At 37.0% G+C, this 17,422-nt stretch overlaps 1 long non-coding RNA gene across 1 annotated transcript in view; it reads left to right on the top strand.

The window, feature by feature from the left end:
• The window catches only part of LOC134164891 (uncharacterized), a 31,059-nt gene that overhangs the window by 10,379 nt on the left and 3,258 nt on the right, over positions 1-17,422 (top strand). The window contains exon 2 of the long non-coding RNA XR_009965304.1: positions 16,648-16,728. This is a non-coding gene — a long non-coding RNA (uncharacterized LOC134164891). The remainder of the gene's footprint in view (positions 1-16,647; positions 16,729-17,422) is intronic.

The raw sequence follows: 17,422 nt of genomic DNA, 5'->3' as shown, positions 1-17,422 counted from the left end.
TGTGGAGCAAGTACCTCATGGTGCTGTGTCTCAGGCCCTGTGTTCCCATGAATCCTGTTGGGTCCATTTGGGTTCTGGAAGAGCTTGTTTCTGTCACATACCCTTGCAAACCTCTTAGCTTTTCTGCATCTCTGGAGACCCTTCAGGGCCACTGGAATATAGTAGCCATAAAGCCATTAACTTCTCTAGGGATTTTACTGAATTTCATGAAGACCTCAATAAACAGTGTCATGGGTCTCAGTAGGTTGGCAGAATAGAGTGTTCCATATTCAGTGAAGATTTTTTGTGTTCCAGAGGTGCCAGTTCCTGTCATTTTGGACTGTTGACATGCATAAATGCTTTCCAGGTCAAAGTCTAACACATCTTGTTGACTATATCTGAACTTAGTAACAGGTGCCACCCTGACGTACCTTGTACCTGTTGACCATCCAGGCTGCAATAGCACCACAGCAATCCCTGCTCAAATGCTTAGGTCACCTTCTAGTGGGAACATCAAACGCATGTGTAGTCAGCTTCAGAGGCTAAGAAATGCTTTTAGTTTCTACACTTTAGACCTGATCAAGCAAACCCTGTTGAATTTACATTGCTTGTTTGAAAGAACAACCAAGCTGTCAGCATGTTAACTGTACCTGCATACAAGCTAGTCTGACATCCTTTTAGAAATCAACTTTACCTTTTCCCTTTTGTACTGAAAATTTCATAAACCCTTGTAAAACTGTAGTTATAGTGGGGAAAGTGTGTACTGTGCCATGGACAACAGCCTCTGAGAGACAAGGACAATTTAAGGAATTAAGGGTATAACAGTCACCAATAAAACCTGCCCTGATACTTAGTATCAAAAATAAATTTTGGAATCATGTTCATTATATGCACTAAAAGAAGGGAGCACATATCTGATTTTCTTATTAAGAGCAAAAGTGATATTTTTCAATAATATATTAAACCATTTGTTAAACTGTTGGGGACTCACTCTCTGAATAAATGCAACATGTTTACATGATGAATGCTTTCTCTAGATCTTACCCTACATTCTGATCATTGACTTTAACTCTGTTTAACTACTTTGACAAGAGTCTTGCCTGAAGTAACATTTTTAATTAGCATTCTTGTTTGTTTATGTCTAGAGATTGAGGGGGAAAATAACTAAAAGCTTTGGAAGAGCTATTGAGTCTGCACTTGCTCTAAGCTGGAAGAAAATAATTTTTAGTATATGTTTAAAATTATATAACACGTTTCAGATGTTGGTTCAGATTACTGTTAAAATGGCACTCAAATCTGGGAGTGTTTCTTGCTGGTTTTATCCTTTTAAAAATTTCCACTGTGCTTTTTTTCATCTTTAATTAAATTTCAATTCATTTTATAAAACTAATTAAAGTATTTAAAACAAGAAATTCTATCCATTTGCAAAACTGCAATAAATTGTAACATTTTCACAGAGAAAAAAGCTTTTTTAGAAGTTTTGCAAAATCTTTATCCTGTATTTGTAAGACACTGAAGGGTAAATCATCAGCTGGTATAAGTCACTGTCATTCACTGGAGTCATAAGAGCAATTTTGATTTACAACAGTTTAGAATTTGACCAATAATCTAATTAATATAATCAAAACCATGTACAGACACCAGAATAAACAATACCAAACAGTAAGGCAAGTAAGCTATCTTACAATGAAAATAAAATGAATGTCCCAGGCTTCTTAAATCACTGTTTCATTACATAGCTTTGCTTTCTATCAGCTTTGATCTCCTTCATTTCATTAGAGCAAACTTCTCATTAAAGGCATGAATTTCTTCCTATGAAATTGATCTCACATTCAGCGCTGATATCTAGTGACTTTTTCCAGTTTCAGCCTTAGTCTTTTTATACAGCACTTCAAAAAAAAAAAAATCCAGAAATTATTACATCATAAGTAGAGGAACATGTGGCACATCCAAAAGTGAGTACATGATAAATATGTTTCTAATAAATACTTTTGTGCTGAGTAAATTACAGAAGGGAGAAGATAATAAACTACCATCCTGCCATTATTTCCTTTCCTTAGCATGGTAGCAGTTACTAAATTAATTTAATCATAGCCAAGCAGTTGAGGTGCAGTAGCACTGCTTATTACACTGGCCATTATCATCTCACTCTTACCTTGGGCTTTCCTCATCTGTTTTGTATCCACCATATCTCTCAGATGCATATCTTGCAAGCATTCTTATTTTATATAAAAAATGGGTGTATTTTACATGTCCCAGCTGGGCCTTGATGTATGATTCTGGCCTTCAAGTTTTGTCAGAAATAAACACTGATTGCAATAATTTCAGAGCAATGGACAAAACTCAGAATAGCCTCAGGATGGAGGCAACTGTGCAAAAATTTTACTTTGCTTAGCTTGCACCTAATCAGAGATGCATAAAGAAACAGAGGCGATAGATAGATAAAACTTAAAAAAGCATGCCCACTACATGCCAATTTTAGCAATTTTTGTACCCAAAGTTAATTCCACAGTATCAGTGCATGTTTTTTTGTTGTTTTGGGGTGGTTTTTTTCGGTTTTGGGTTTTTTTGTGTTTTTTTTTTTTTCTTTTGTGAATTTATGCCAGCTTGTTTGTGGTATTCACATGTCTTGAGTATTTGGACAAATCAGGACATTTTCAGTGGGCTTCCTTATCTGTAATAAAAGTAGTGAAAGGCCTACATTTTGGCATCTCACAAACTCCGTTTAGGAGTGGGTTCTTATATCTGTGGGCTGGACAAGTGTGGCTTCTGCAAATTCACCATCTCATTGCAGCTTTCTAATTAAAGATCAGCTGCAGGAAACAGTAAATTTGAAATAGTGATGACAATATTAAAACTTCCTAAGGAAGAATAAGACTATTGAAGATAAGGAGGCAAATATCCTATTAGAATAAACAGAACTAAATGCTCTATGGTGACTCTAAGGCACTGTGCAATTATTCACAGTGGGCTATAGATGAGAATATGAAAAAGATGAGTGTTATAACATCAAGGGGTATGAATGACAAACAGATGCTAAACAGACAAATGAGCTATGGCTGAAGGAGGCCAGTGCTGTTGTATGCTGAGGGAAGAGAGAGAAAAGGAAGAGGTGGATAAAAAAAATATAGCCCCAGAGAAAACTGAAAACCATGCTGAGAAGTAGTCTGGAGAAGATCACAGGAAACAGCTTATGGAATTAAAAACATTTGGGAAATTACAGCACTTAAGAGGAATTAAATATAAGAAAGTAATGGTCATCTATGAAAACAAACTTCAGAAGGGAAGGGACTGCAGCACAGAACCTGGAGAAGAGCTAGAAAATCAGTAGATATGATCTCAGCATGAATAAAGAGAGACATGCTAAGGACCCGATGCAACATATTAGTCTTCTAGGAAGACCTTTTATGGACAGTTAAGAGTAGACTTCGGCAACAGAAAGCAAAGAAATGTCTGAGAGAGGGAGATATCTGACTGAAGTGATGGTCTTACATCAGTCCCATCATGACTGGAAAGAATGTATATCAGATATAAATAGCATCTAAATTTAAAAGTGGATATAATATGTTTTTCACTGATACTCCTCACTGTTACTTTGTAAAAGTTGCTGAGATTATATAACCAAATATTAGCATAATTTGCAAAGTAATGTAAAACTACATTGGAAGCAAAATAGTGTAAATATACTTTTTATTTTCCTAATGAATCAACTATATTTATAGTATTATTTTCAGACTTTGATTATTGATGTAAGCCAGTGGAAATATTTGTCAAGTATTCAGATTTAAGAAATGGATACAAATATAGACAAGAAAATGAGTCCATAATGAGAACAGATGTGAAAGACAAAAGATACTATCATGGTTGAGACAAAAATCATATATGGCTTAATCCTGCGGCCATTTACTGTATGTATTTAAAGTCTAATTTTTAGAAATATTGTTGCAGTTGTTCTGCTCAGCAGTGCAACATGTGGCTGATTTAGGAGCTGCATACTTAATGCTTACCTCCTTGCTTATGTCAGTCAGGAGTCTTTTTCTGTGTGCTTGCCAAGTCATCTTTGTACCTAAAATGACATGAAGTTGCCTGGGACAGCAAATTTCAAATTGTTTCCTTTGTACAAATATTTCTGAGGTACAGACTGTAGGAATTAAATACTAAAATCTCATTGAATTGGACAGGAATTAGGCACCTTGGTACCTTTGTACCTCTTGGCCTAGCCCAGAAGTTCACGAACAGGGACTGGGTCAGTCACTGTTTAATACAGTGCATCCTACCACCAGTGATATGGTAACCAAATTTTAATATCCAGTTTACCTGAATAGAACCTGTTTGTTAATTTGTTAAAAGATATGTGAAACATAATCCCAAAGCTGGTTAGAAAAAAGTAAAGTAGCCTCAGCAGAAGAAAATTTTGCCTCCCAGTTTTCTCAGCTGGTGGGAAAGTAGGTTGAAATCACTTCAGGAGTGGGCTCCAGCCTCTTCATATGCAGAGCCAAAGTCTATTCTAAATTCCACATGGCAATGATAAGGGCAAAGCAAACTAAGCTTACCTGGCATAACAGAAGTCTCGAGGCAGAGACACAAAGTAATATTTCTTCAGAATCTGCTTTAGCAGAAGTTTAGTAACTGTGCAGCTGGACTGACAAGAGGAAACAAACCAGCAACATTTCTCAAAAAATTGAAGGTAAGACGTGCACACTTATCAGACAGTGTTTATATTCTCCTCCTTTATTTTTCCCTGACCACTTTCCCAACTTATAAGGGTACTCAGCTCTGTCCTAATTGTCCTTCAGAGTTCTGGTAGCAGGGCTATTCAAAGGAGAAGTATAACTGCTTTCTTTAGAAGTTCAGCCAGCTTTAGTACAGCTGGAGTCCTGACAGAGCAATATCTGCCTGCCCTAAGGAAGGTGAAGGTTGTTTTACTCCCAGCAGAACATGCTGTTCCACCTTATGCTTCTTCATTATTTTTCTTAAACTGTTACTACATGCAACTTTTTTTTTCTGGGAATTACAGTACTTTTGCCCTCTTAATTCAGAAATCTGAAATGAAAATAACTTAGGCTTTAGGATTTCTACTAGTCATGCTGAGCTTGTGGTCTTTTTCATTCTTAAAGATGTCCTCAAGTCAACAATACTTAAATACTCTATGTTTCAGATTTGGAAGACCTAAAATTATCTTGACCTAGAGATCTAGAACTGTGAACACTCTTATCTCTAGTTAACCTGCAAAAAGATCAGATATTTCTAAACAGAGAATACAAAACTACATAAGCCAGCAACATAACAAATATTACACATTAATTGCATCAGCATAATAAAATACCATTTTGTTCCTGCGTAGCCTTTTCCCTTCTGAGTGCCTCAAGATGTACTCCAGATTTCCATGAAATCTGCAGCTTAATTCTGTATTGATAATATTGAAAATATTGTTTTTACACATTGCACAGGAAGGTTCACATGTTCTAAACACTTAAGTGTTGTTAAGTAGAAAAGAGGTAAAGAATAAGAATTTCTAAGCCTTTTGAACGAAGCTTGTTTTGATAACTGCATCTACTTATGATACTGTTCTGTATGGGTTTAATATTATTGAAATACTCCATGGTGATGGACATGTTACAACAGTGTTTCTAAAAGTAATTGTTGTCATTGTGGTACATTAAAATACAGCTAACGCAATATCTACCCCATAAAGTCTGGGGTTCATGAGTCTACAAAGTAATTATTAAGATAATAATATAAACTTTAGCTTTGATAAATTTTGTTCCATAAAATCAGGTTTTGAAGTAGAAATTTACTAGATTCATCATATAAGTATCTGTCATGCAAAAGTATATTTTCTCTGTCTTTCAGAATTGGCCACAGGTGCCTTTTCTTATCTCTTATGGTTTCCAACACTATGTAAATTCATAGCTCAGAGGAATGGTGTAATCTCCTAATAAGTTGCATGATATATTGTGGCAGTTTTATCACATCTTAGTTCGAGAGAGGATTTTGTTACTTTTCACAAATACTGTTTTTTTCAACATCATCATAAAACCTCATTCAAATAACATTAAATATCTTTCTTAAAGCTTACCCAGGCACCAGAACTGAGGGGATATGGATACAATGCAATCCTTAGCTCACCCCTACTGTGCAGGAACAGAACGGGAGCTTCAGAGGTGCTGGGGGTCCTGCATATCTCATATGTGCTGCAACAATGAAACAAATTATCAACTGGGCTTAAGGCTCAACTCTGAATTCTTGCCTTTGTAAGTTTGTGTCTCACACATGGAGAGCACTGATTTTGCAGGGTACACAGAGATGCATCCTCTCTGTCTGTGAATAGGATCAGATGGATTATTTTTGAAGTTTGATATTAAGACAGGGATACCTCCTTGTTTGATCTGGCATTTCTATGAAGTCTGCACAAGGAGGTTGAGTAATATTAAGGTTTTTATACATGTATTAATTAATTTAATAAAGTATTTATACTTATAAAAATGTAATTGTTAATCTCACCCAACACAATGCTGTTCTGTTCTGCTTTAAAATATGCTAGTATAGAAAATGCAGTGATGATTATGCAGAATTTAAACCCATCCCAGTTTTAAGATGTACTGAAGAAATTATATTAAGGTCAAACGTGGATATTCAAAGTTACTTCACAGAGGAAGTCTGAAGTAGTAGCCAGTTTTGTAAAATGTTTCAAATGTACTGAATTGGCTGGTAAAAGAAATTATATCATCTGACAGAAGATGTATGAATTTTCACAGCCACAACACTGCAGTCCCACAAGGAGTACAGAGCCAGGTTACATTAGCTGCCATTGAGCTGAATCTGCTTTTGGATAACCTCCATGTGTTTACTCCAAGAGGAAAATACTGTTCGGTGTAACAAGCTAAGCCTTTAGTTGTTCAGAAAATAAATGCTGTATTAAGTTTAATTACTTTAGCCCCCTACTGATGATCTGAAAAAAAATCTTTTAACAAACCAAGTATTCCTTACTAGGCTGTTGTTTGGCTGTGCAATCTTTCACTGTACAGCCATATGGAAGTACTGCGATCAGAGTTTAGATCCTTCATTCTTTAGGCAGGTAATGAAACATAGGAGCAATTTCTTTTACCCTCCCACCTTAAATATTGATTTGGTGACATTATCAGATTTATAAACATGAGCTGAATCTGTCTCTGCCAATACAGAGAAGTGAGCAGAAGCAGAAGATAACATTGCAAATAAAAGAGGCCAAAAATTACAACCAACTCCTGCTTTGACTGAAGTGACACAAATGGCAGACTTTCAACAAAATGAATAGTTGCAAATCACTGACAGTAAAGCCTAATAAAATGTTTTTTTCTATTTATAAGATTGTTTACAGTTCATGATTGTATTCTGTAAAGCAAACTTGAAAAAATCCTTAGAATATAAAAATATTTTATAAGAATGGCACACTTTTTGGACTACTGTGAAGGAAAACCCATGTATGTTCATGGTATATTTAAAAGAACGTCATACAGAAACATGCATGTTAGCATAAGCATCAACAATGAGATGTTGTTCTTGTAAAAGTCAGAGGAATTCTAATCCGTGATTTACAGTTCTAAGACTTTGAAATACAAGTTTCTTAAAGGGTAAAAAAATTGAATGGATACCTTAACCCCTCTTCTTCCTGAAGCAGAAAGATTGAGCATTGTGGGTTTTGTTATGAAGTCGATCCTTGAAATATAGTAAATGTGAACTTAAAGATACCATAACAGTTCCCCTAAGAAGTAGGTGCAGGATACCAGCTTATAACTTACTAGGGTATGCTTTGCCTCCTTTTTACCATTCTTTTAGTGTGCTTTATGACACGTATATGGAACCCACATAGAAACTTTCACAATGTAAGGTTTGCACAATGGGATATTATTAACTGAAAAAATGCCTTTTTAAAATTTTTTTAGCATAACTATTGCATTTCAGAAATACAGAAGGAAGCTCTCTTAGATTTGTTATAATTACAGCTACATGGCAACATTTTCTCAATTTCTTGATAGGGTTCTGCTTTTTTCTTTTTTTCTAGCGAGTGAAACAAAATTGTTGGCCTGTTCACAGGAAAAAAAAAAAGAAAAAAAGAAATCTTTGGTCTCAAGGCTTTTTGTATTCAATTGGGAGGTTGGACTGTGCTCCAACAAACAGAATTATTCAGCAAGTCATTGCCTTCAAGAAGCAATGTGTAACACCTTGTTTTGTTCCTTAGTTCAAAAGGCACTGTCACTGTTGTACACCAGTGGTTTTTTTTTTAAAAAAAGACTACAATTCATATGCAAACTAAGTGGGGATTCATGATTTCGTAATAAAATGTTGAAACGCTTTGATCATGAGCTGGAAAGTGGTGTGAAACAGTGCTTCAGAAACAGACAGATATTTGTGTAATCAGCCTTTATGTATTGCCAGTTCAGAATAATAATATATAAAACGCCCCAACTTACCTCATCTGCCTGGTACAGCCAAGGCATAAATAAGAGAGAACAATGGAATTACTATTACTCACTCACTGAGTCCCAACTACATCACTGTATTCTTTATAATTGCTGGCAAGAAGATTAATGTTTTGTTAAATATCAGAGTAAGGTCACAAGGGGGCTTGCAGGGCTGTCTAAACATCTAGGCTTTAAACTTCCTTCCTTCCTTCCTTCTTTCCTTTTTTCCTTTTTTTTTATTTTTTTTAATTTTAATTTAATTAATAGGAATTTGTAGCATTTCCTTTAATTATGGTGACTTTTACATTTTTGCATTTGAAAGGCAGCTTCTATTTTTGACAATGCAAAAAAATAAACAAGGGCAGCAATTGTTGCATGGTTGACAAAGCTTAATCACCATATTGATAGGAAGATGGTAGTTCTTTTGTGTGTTAGAAATAGACTCAAGTTCCATTTTTTCTGTCATATCTCTGTTCTTTCATGCCTGTTAGTTCTGTATTCAAATTAGGATTTTTTGTTCATCGTATTAATGTTATCCTAAGTAACGATGTATTTGGTTTTAAAACAATTTTTAGAAATGTCTGTTAACTTATAGCTCATGATCCACCAACGCAATAAAAGTTCAGGAGAAAGACTCGTAGTTTTGTTGAATGAGATTTATACCTTAGGTATGTGGCACCAGACTGAGTCAACTAGCTCCAGTCTCAGAAAACAAATACTTACATTTCTCCTTTGTATAGATAAAACCTTGCAGTTATCAGCCTTTCCCATCATTCGTGGCCTAACTCAGCTATGCAAATAGTCTAAGAAATATTCCATCACAAATTAACTGATTTTTTTTTTTTTTTTTTTTGGTGGGGGGTGAAACTGAAACATCTATCAGATGATAGATTCTGTCAGATACATATGGTAGAAAACCTTTGCTTGGGAATGAGTGTTAACATAGGAGATTTCTGGTGAAAGAGCAAGAAAATAATGTAGTCATCTTAATTTTTGCTTAGGTTATTGCCAGTTATTTGCAAATTGCAAATATCTTCCTTATTTGACTAAGACTATCCTTCACATTATCCAGGAGCAGTCTGGGCAGAAGCAACCAGTCTCTTACACAAGAATGATAAATGTGGTTTACTGATCTCTCTATGTCCTAACTTTTTAGATCTATGATCTATGCAGTGTATCTTTACTTTGCAGAAGGATTCTCTGCAGCAGGTACTTTTAGCCCTGGAGGTGTTTGGCACCAACATGGCAACTGCTAGCTCAGACCTGGGGGAACATTACATGCTCCCTCTTCCCTTCTTGTAGCACTCAGTAAGATCTCTGAGCCATCACTTCTGGGAACAGAGTGAGGTATTAATGGGATCAATAAAGCAGATAAAGCTTTGTATTAAATATGTATTTCTTGGTATCATTTGCACACCAAATCACCCTTCAGTAAAGAATCGTGAGGGCTCCTTAACAAAATGTCATCATTAGGAATCTGTTAGTGCCTTTTAGAGGAATAGGTCTTTTCTTGATGAGGGGTAACTTTATGTCGTGCTACTGACTTTTATGAATGGTATCTTCAGTTATCTAATGTTAAACAAAAATAAGGACTTCAAAGACAATATATAGACAGCAGTGGTGAAAGTCATATATTTATATTCTACCACTTTGCAGAGAAATAGCAGTGCTGCAGAAAAAAAAACAACTTTATAAGCAGTCTGCAACACCTGGACAGCTCTTATGGCTGCAGAAAAAAAAAAAGGTTTAGCAGTCAGAGTTAAAGGAGAGAAGAGATTTAAGAACCCTGTTCCCTATCCAGTTTAATGTATGACTCTTGCAAAAAGTATTTTATTCTGTCTTACTCAGCTTGCCTGTTTGAAATGAAAAATAATGAAAAACCTGTTCTTATATTCCTAGAGGTCTGTTGCAAAATACTATGTCAGTAATTATATACCAAACAGGCTCTGAAGTGCTGTTGTAAAAATTCTGTACATTCTTGGTGCTGGAACTGTGAAAACTAGCTATAGAAAGTACAATTTGAGACCTAGATTACCTGAAAATAAGTTTCATCATTGCTTATTATCACAGGTAAGTGTGCCAAGTGGTATTACCACCCAATTATTGACTGAGTACTGGATTTTTTCCCTTATGATTGCAGTCCACTGGAGTCTTAAGGAGCAGGAAAAGAGCCTGGAAAGAATGGGAGTGGATGGGATTTGTAAAACTTAAAAAAAAAACCAAAAAATTAAGACCACTTGCAGTCCATTTAATTTGTAAGAATTCTTTATGAACCACCACAATATTGTGAACTAATTACTCCATAATTCAAGTTTGTACTTCTCCCCTGGAGAAATTAATGCTATTCCATTTATGTCAGTCAAGGATCTGGTGAGGTTTTCTCCTTTTAACAACAAGCAAAATTAAAGGTATGGACTGGAGGACTTGGCAGTCTTGCACTTATTTTTGTAATAGAAAAATTACTAAATATCAATCAACAAATGTTAAACATAAATCTATCCTGTCTGACACTGTAGGGCTTACAAACAGCCAGAATGTCCAATCAAAAGACGTTTCATGTTTTAACACTGAGCTTGGTTGATTACGTGGTTCTTTTTACAGATACATCTACAGATCTGCACACTTTGATGTTGCAATTACATATTACCCCATCTGGTCTTGATATGGTTTATCTACAGAGTGGAGCTGAAGGCCAAGCCTCTACGGGGAAAATAAATTAAGAAGGAAAACAGCAGGAGAAATAAATGAAGCAGGAAAACAGTTTTAGGGAGCAGATCCAGTTCTGTAGTTCTTTCTTAGAACTGGAAATTAAGACTTTTCCAAGATTTTCAGTCTACTTGCAGAATGTTCAACCCAGTAACACAAATCTCCTCAAATTGGGGTTCCTTACAGCTTTCTCTCTCAGAGATACCTGTGAGGTTTACTTGCCAACTTTTGTCAGCCCAGGTAAGTCTTAAAACTGCCCATTCTTAATTGCATATGCTTGGTCATGAAGCTCATCTGTCAAAAGCCTTTTACCTTTCCTCACATTTTCTTCCTTCTTTTGTGCATGTTTCTTTTGTGATGTTTCTGTAAGAATCATGCCTCTGGAACTGTTAATGAGCTTTAACTGGGCAGACAGAGCCTAGGGTTTGCAAATTATCAGAGTAGTTTGACTAAGCCGAACCTGTGGACAATCAGCTGAGACCCAAAATCCTGAGTTACTGTAGTTATTTTAATACTGGCTCTTAGTCTAACTAACTCTTTAAACCAGCTCCTAGAAAACACACTTCTTAGCCATCTTTTCCACTGTGTGGATAGATTTCTTTTTCAATTCTTCTGGGGTGGCAGGAGGCAAGTCAAGCTGTCATTGTAACATCATGGCACTAAGAGTCCCTGAAGGGCAGCTTCAGTCCCTCATACAGCGCATCTCAATCTAATATAAAGAAACTGTGAAGACAAAATTTTAGCTTAAGTTTTATTTGATGTGTTCAAGATCAGAAAGGAACCTGGTGACCAAGTCAAGGATGGGAGTTGCTTTCTAGACTCTTGTTTCTCAGCTCTAAACATGATACATACCAGCAAAACCACATCTTCATTGTATATGTTAAAATGAAAGATTATTCTTTAGTTGTGAACATTTTTCTGTTGACTGAAAATAAAGAGTTGGTTACAATTATTGGTACGTGGTGAATGAAAGTATTTTTCAGGGAAATTAAAAAACCCTGGTAGAACATATGGACAACATTCTATAATTTGTAGGTACAGCAGGCAGAGCATTTGTAATAAATGTAAATATGTAGAAGTAGGTATGGTGTGAATAGTAGAAAAATAAAGTGGAAAAAACAACCCTAGCAGTTATTTATTAACATAAGGACATATAACACATTAAAATTTAAAAAGTCAAAAAAACATTCAGGTTAAGGAACCATAAAAAGTATTAATATGTACAAAAAACAAGAATGTGAAATTAATTAGTCTTGGTTTAAAGGAGATTTTTTTCCAAAGACAGCAGTTCTCATGATTTGTCTTAGGCAGCTATGGGAAACTATATTTCTACTTACTTCTTGATCCATTCAGCTGAACTTACAGTACTTCTTTATCACCTTGTTAATTCAGACAGATATGATGTCATCTTTCACTGCTCTCATCCAGCCTCTCTCTGCTGCAGTTAAGTTAAACCACTGGAAAAGTAAGAAGCACAGAAAAGTGCCATAATTGAAAATAGGTGCATTTTCCAGTTTAACATTCCTGCTATTTGGAACTGAAAACAAAAGTGAATATACAGCGTTGCTCCTGGGAGGACAAGAATTTTCTCTTATAAGTATGTCCATTCTATACAGTTCAAGTCAGTAATCATATTTTAATAAGTACCATCTCTCCATTGTTCCTATTACTTTGAAGCATAAAAATTTTATTATGTCAACATTTTTTCTCAAGTGACTTGGGAACATGTAAGTCATTAAATATCTAGAAGAGGGGGAGACATTATAAATATCAAAGGTAAGAATGAGCAAACTCAGAAATAGAGTGTGCCAGAGGTAGGCATTATAAAAGAATCTACCTGTGATATCTCGGCCCTGCGAAACCCCATTTTTTTCAAGCAGAAGACATCACTGGATTCTGGGATTTAATTTTACCCATTGCTTTGTGATAACTGCTGTTGTTTTTTTGTAAATATCAACAAAAACCAGAAAGACATTGGCAAGCTTGTTGTGAGTTCAGTGAAGAACCACTGCAAGTGCCTGAGGTTTTGGGACTTGTCCAGCTGGAGAAGGTAAAGTTTTTGGGGGACCTCATAGCAGTCCCCTGTGCCTGCAAGGGGGTTCATGAGGGCATGGAGCCAGGCTCTTCACAGTGATGCATGGTGGGAGGGTGAGAAGCAGCAAGCACAAGGAGGAACAAGAAAGGTTCAGCCTGGAGATGAAGAGAAACCTTTTTCCCACTAAGGAAGCCAAGCAGGGGCATGGGTTATCCAGAGAGGTTATGCAGTCTTCGTCCTTACAGATTTTCAAGATCAAACTGGATAAACCCTGAGTGCTCTTCACTGACCACAGCTGAGCCTACTTTGAGCAGGTGGTAGGACTACATGCCTCCTGAGGCCCCGTTCAACCTGAATTATCTCATGATGTGTCGTGGTTTAAACCCTAGCCAGACAGCTTGTTCACTCACTCCCAGTGAGTGGTGCCGGGCTGGAAGCAATTGAGGCCCCCTCCCCCGCCCCAGCTCTCCCTTTCCCCGCTCCCGGAGGGATGGGGAGGAGGATCGAAAGAGTGCAACTCCCATGGGTTGAGACAAGAACAGTCCAGCAACCAATGTACAACGCAAATCACCACCGCTACCACCAACGACAACAATGATAACAGAAAATAACAAGGGAAGAGAATACAATAACACCCGCCGAAAAACGAGTCCAACCCAGAAGCCAGTTACCCCTCCCCAGGCACGACGTGCTGTGGTATGGAATACCCCTTTGGTTAGTTTGTTTCAGGTGTCCTGTCTCTGCTTCCTCCTGGCTTCCCCTCCTCCCTGGCAGAACATGAGCCTCACGAAGTCCTTGGTCAGGGTAAACATGACTTAGCAACAACTGAAAACATCGGTGTTATCAGCACTGTTCCCAGGCTGAAAGTCAAAACACAACACTGCACCAGCTACCAAGAAGGAGAAAAATTGACTGCTACTGCTAAACCCAGGACATGATCCTAAATAGGGAAGAAAATTATATTGACCTTACTCGTGAAAAGAGAATATTGAGATTTTAATATTCTGGAAACAGATCATAATTCTGGAGTTAAGAGTAAGATAATTTTCCATTTGAAAGTATGTTACAATATGAGCATCCAAGCTTTACTCATTATATTGCAAAGCAGTCAAAAATCCAGCTACCTCTTCTGAAATGCCATGTCAGGACATGAATTAGCAGGTAAGATACTTTGATTAAAGGCAATGTTCATGAAAATTGTATAATCAAAAAGTACAGCCTTGAAGATTATGTGCCTGGTAATAGACAGTGATGGTTCCTTGTTTACTGATAAATCTAAATATAAAGGAAGAGTTGCAAAACCTATTAGTAGGCCACCTGTGAGTGTTTTCTTATTATATTTTTGCATCATTTTATTGATTTCTATACAGATGATTTGCTTTCACAGACACGTCTATCTCAGACTCACCTCCAGGGCCAGATTAGGCTGGAAGATGTTGTCAACATGTTGGATCATTGTTCTAGATCAATTACATGGCAGACCAAAGACACAGATTTCAAAAATGGCTACATTACTTAAGACCCTGTGCATCAAAACTAATCTATCTGTAAAAGTCCAGTAAGATTTCAAGTTACATCCTGAAAGACATTAGGCGGCTGCTTTGCAGAATACTTTCATTAGAATTTGGGCACATAAATAACTTTGAAGATCTGTGGGACTTAATTGAAAATATGACTGTAAGATGCTACTGGCAATATCTGTAGTGATATTAATAAAACATTTAGATGAGAAGTATATTCTCTTAATTGTAAACAAATTAAACAATTTAACGGTAGTGGTTTCTTGGTTAAACATTACATTGCAATAGAAATTCTGAAAAGGAAAAGAGGTACCTGTATGAACATTGTCTGGGTTCTGTTAAGTCACAGCTGCCCTTAGAATCTGATGCTGTGAGTAGATCAGTAGGAATAAAATTTAGTTTTAGTTTCAAGACAGGTTAGACCATTTTCATAATCCGAGGAGCATTCAGAAGGCATAGTGTGACAGGCCCTGAAATACCATAGAGCTCCAACAGTCTAGTTTACAATGTTCATTACATAACTTACAGAATCACAGAATAATAAAATAGAATCATAGAATTATAAAATAGTTAAGGTTGGAAAGCAACTTAAGATCATCTAGTTCCAGCACCCCTGCCATGGGCAGGGGCGCCTTACACTAGACTATATCACCCAAGGCTCTGTCCAACTTGGCCTTGAACACTTCCAGGGGTGGCACATTTACCACTTCCTTGGGCAACCTTTTCCTGTGCCTCACCATTCTCACAGTAAAGAACACCTTCCTTATATCTAACCTCAACTTCCCCTGCTTAGGTTTAAACCCATCACCCCTTGTCCTACTGCCACAGCCCCTGATGAAGAATCCCTCTCCAGCATCCTTATAGGGCCCCCTTCAGATACTGAGAGGCTGCTATGAGGTCTCCACACAGCCTTCTCTTCTCCAGGCTCAACAGCCCCAACTTTCTCAGCCTGTCTTCATACAGGAGGTGCTCATGGCCCCTTGATCATCCTTGTGGCCCTTCTCTGGACTTGTTTCAAAAGCTCCATGTCCTTCTTATGTTAAGGACATCAGAACTGCAAACAGTGCTCCAACTGAGGTCTCGTGGGAGCAGGGTAGAGGGGCAGGATCACTTCCTTTGACCTGCTGGTCAAGCTCCTTTTAATGCAGCCCAAGAAACGGTTGGCTTTCTGGGCTGCAAGCACGCAGTGAAGCCAGCTCATGTTCACTTTCTCATTGACCAACAACTCGAAGTCCTCCTCCACAGGGCTGCTCTGAACTTGTTCTCCGCTCAACCTGTAGCTGTGCCTGTGATTGCCCCTAGCCAGGCGTAGGACCTTGCAATTGGCTTGGTTGAACTTCACGAGTCTGGAATTGGCCCACCTCTCAAGCGTGTCAAGGTCCCTCTGGATGCCATTGCTTCCCTTCAACGTTTCAACTGAACCACATAGGTTAGTTTCATAAGGTCAGACTTTACAACCTAGTTACTACCACAGACAATTCCTTCAGAGATGTTTTATCTATTTCATCTTCCCTTGATGTGAATATGAGAACTTAAAATGCCACAAAACCATACTATTACATGTAGGCCCAAATCAATAATAATTGCATATATTTTCTAAAAAACCTAAACATAATAAAAATAAATAAAAACCAAGCTAACTATTGAGAGAGAAATATAATTATGACTAAGGATAAAAGAAAAAGAAACAAACACCTGGATTATTAACTAGTCAGGGAGTCTCAGCATTCTGAACATTAAATTTTTTTCCTGTCATTCCATATACTCGAAATCCAAAATAACAAGAATTATCAAAACAAAATTGCAATAGGAACCACAGGAATGAACATAAATCAGTTACATGGTACTTACCTTTTTGAGTCATCATACTCTCAATTCAGCTACTTAATAGAAACATTCTTTTGTATCAGAACAAAAAAAAAAAAAAAAAAGAAAAAATGCTTTTGTCCTTTTTTCCTCGCAGTTAACAAAAAGACTTTCAGGGGAGATGCCTGCCTACACGTGATGAAAGGCTTCAGGCTCTGTGACTTACCATGATAAAAAGGTATGATAGTCAAAAGGAAAAGACTCAAGTAGGTTGTATTGAGTCCAGGTGGCCTGAGAACTTCACTCATGTAACACTAGTTGAAAATGACTAAGAGAAGCAGCAGTGGAAGAAAAAAGTGAGGACAGGAAACCTGGTTGCCTTAGAAATGATACATCTGAAGGCAAGTCTCCAAATTTTCACAGCAATTTCTCATCTGAATTACTCTGTCAGAATTGCCAGGTCTTTATATACTTCCACCACTGGAATTGTGCAAACCTGGGTTTGTATGAAAGCGTCTGCTACTTCACATCTAATCTGCATTCCTGCTTGGTGGGTTATCTTTGCAGTAGGAAGCTCACCAAACAAGGGATGGGTGTATGTTACTGGGTGTGCACACTGGAGGGTGCTAGTATTTAGAAAAGAGTGTACTAATTGTGATGGGGTGTTCCCATGTGCAGAAACTGAAATGGAAGATCTGAGGTTTTGTCACCTTGTTGCTGTAGGAGAGCAACCTGTGACTGTTATTATCTAAGCTAGACAATTTTTTATGCTTATTCGAAAATTTGGAGTCAGATTATGATTTCCATTGCTTTTATAGGTACACATGCTTAATGTACCCATATGCAAGCCTGTATTCTATAGAATTTTCCAGTTAGTATATTTGTCCTTGCCCATATGTGTATTTATTTGTGTTTTACTCAGGCTATCTTGA

The sequence above is a fragment of the Pezoporus occidentalis genome, unplaced genomic scaffold (assembly GCF_034315485.1).
Source record: "Pezoporus occidentalis ecotype Australia unplaced genomic scaffold, CSIRO_AGI_Poc_V1 ctg227, whole genome shotgun sequence".
NCBI classification, from domain to species: Eukaryota; Metazoa; Chordata; class Aves; order Psittaciformes; family Psittacidae; genus Pezoporus; species Pezoporus occidentalis.
Note: the sequence above shows the minus strand (reverse complement) of the source record. Positions and strands in the feature narration are given on the sequence as shown.